This window comes from Hippocampus bargibanti, linkage group LG01, assembly GCF_051943395.1.
Source record: "Hippocampus bargibanti isolate YZ-2025 linkage group LG01, ASM5194339v1, whole genome shotgun sequence".
In the NCBI taxonomy this organism is placed as follows: Eukaryota; Metazoa; Chordata; class Actinopteri; order Syngnathiformes; family Syngnathidae; genus Hippocampus; species Hippocampus bargibanti.
In genome coordinates this window covers 23,921,399-23,923,212 of record NC_142734.1, presented here as the reverse complement: position 1 = coordinate 23,923,212, position 1,814 = coordinate 23,921,399, and the positions used below count along the sequence as shown (strand labels likewise).

Genomic DNA, 1,814 nt, shown 5'->3' with positions numbered 1-1,814 from the left:
GCCTGCCGCCATCTGTTTTCCTTTTAAAAGTAATGACCTTCATATCAGAACCACTGGATGAAGCTGTTTACTGGTGTTCTGAGTCAGATTGGCCAGGTGTAAACTTTTTGATTCATGAGGTTTATCTGTGTCCAGGGTAGAAGAAGGTGTCACATGTCTTTTTTTTACACACACATACACACACACGCACACATATATATATATATATATATATATATATATATATATATATATATATATATATATATATATATATATATATATATATATATATATATATACAGTGAGACCTCAACTTACAAACTTAGAGACAGAGTGTGTAAGGTGAAAAGTGTGTATCTCGAGAAAAAAAAAATCCCATAGGAAACCATTAAAATGGGAATAATCCGTTCCCGGGTTTCCATTAAATATACTTTTCAACTAAATAAGCCTTAAAACTGCACACAACCTACCTTATTCTATGCATAATAAATGTGCTATGGTATTGTAATTAAAGAAATACACTGCATTGTATCATAAAGTCACTTTATTTACATTTGTGGTCATTGATGACTTGATGGAATGGCGTTGGAGGTCGAAGGTCAAAGGGACTTGCTGTTTGGAAAGAGAGGCACATTACATGAGGACTGTAATTAAAGAAATAAACTGTGCTGTAAAATAAAGCTGTATTTACCTTTTTGATGGTCATTGATGCCTTATGGAAGGAGAGTCACAGAAGGACTGTTGGTAACTTAACCTCTGGTGTGGCTTCTCTTTGCTTCTTTGGAGACTCCTCATCCTTTTTGCTGATTAAAAACCTCTTAATTGACACCTGTTGCTTTCTGACTTGTAAGGTGTTACGAGGCTGAGGCATCACATTATCGTTCATCATGGTGATGATTGTCATAGCCAGTCTTTTGTGGATAGAACTGTTCGGTAAAAGCCTGCACATCATTCCACTTTGCCAACATTGCCTTCTCCTCCTTGCCCTCAGATGTTCTCGAACCATCCGTTACGGGCTTTAAAATCCTGAATAAGCGCCGAACTTCCAGGTTGGCGCATGGGGATATCGGCTTGAATTAGCCGTGCTTTCTCGCATAAAATAGCTTTACTCACGCTGTCGCCGGCTAGCTGCTTTTCGTGAATCCAAATTAACAGAAGTTTTTCAACTTCTTCGATTGCCCGAGACCGTCGTTTTAAGAGCATGGAAACACCTTTTGCAACAGACGCACCTTTGATAGCTTCTTTGTTGCGAAGGATGGTAGCGATGGTGGACTTAGCATAGCCGCGCTCTGTCGCTAAATCACACAAACGCACACGTCGTTCGTGTTTTTCAATTATCTCCTTCTTCTCAGCGACGGTGATTTTATTGTGTTTCTTCTTGGGCTGAACACGAGCCTGTGGTGGTTTTTTTTCGGTGCCATAATAGTAAAAGTATAAGCAAAAAGCTGCAAGGAGGCGATGGACGTGTGCATTCAATGAGAGGGGGTCTGCAAAGTAGCGTCGGCTGGAGCGCTGTTCGGTTGCCGAAGATCACACCGCCAGAGCCGAAGGTCGTGTGCTTTCGTGTTCTTCCGCAGAAGATTATGTATTTATGTATACACACTTCCACCGAAGTGTGTAATATGAAAATAGTTCTTATTATGAGGCTTAATATTCATAAATTTGACGTTCGTATGATGAAAAGTTCGTATTATAAGGCGTTCGTAAGTTGAGGTCTCACTGTATATATATATATATATATATATATATATATATATATATATATATATATATATATATATATATATATATATATATATATATATATATATATATATATATATATATATATA

The 1,814-nt window shown here is 37.4% G+C and overlaps 1 long non-coding RNA gene across 1 annotated transcript; it reads right to left on the bottom strand.

Annotated features, from left to right (window-relative positions):
- Positions 1-546: 546 nt before the first annotated feature.
- On the bottom strand, positions 547-1,469 carry LOC148903537 (uncharacterized). Its single transcript, XR_016115463.1, has 3 exons — positions 1,212-1,469; positions 674-785; positions 547-594 (listed from the first exon to the last, which is right to left on the bottom strand). It is a non-coding gene; the product is annotated as an uncharacterized LOC148903537 (long non-coding RNA).
- Positions 1,470-1,814: the final 345 nt, after the last annotated feature.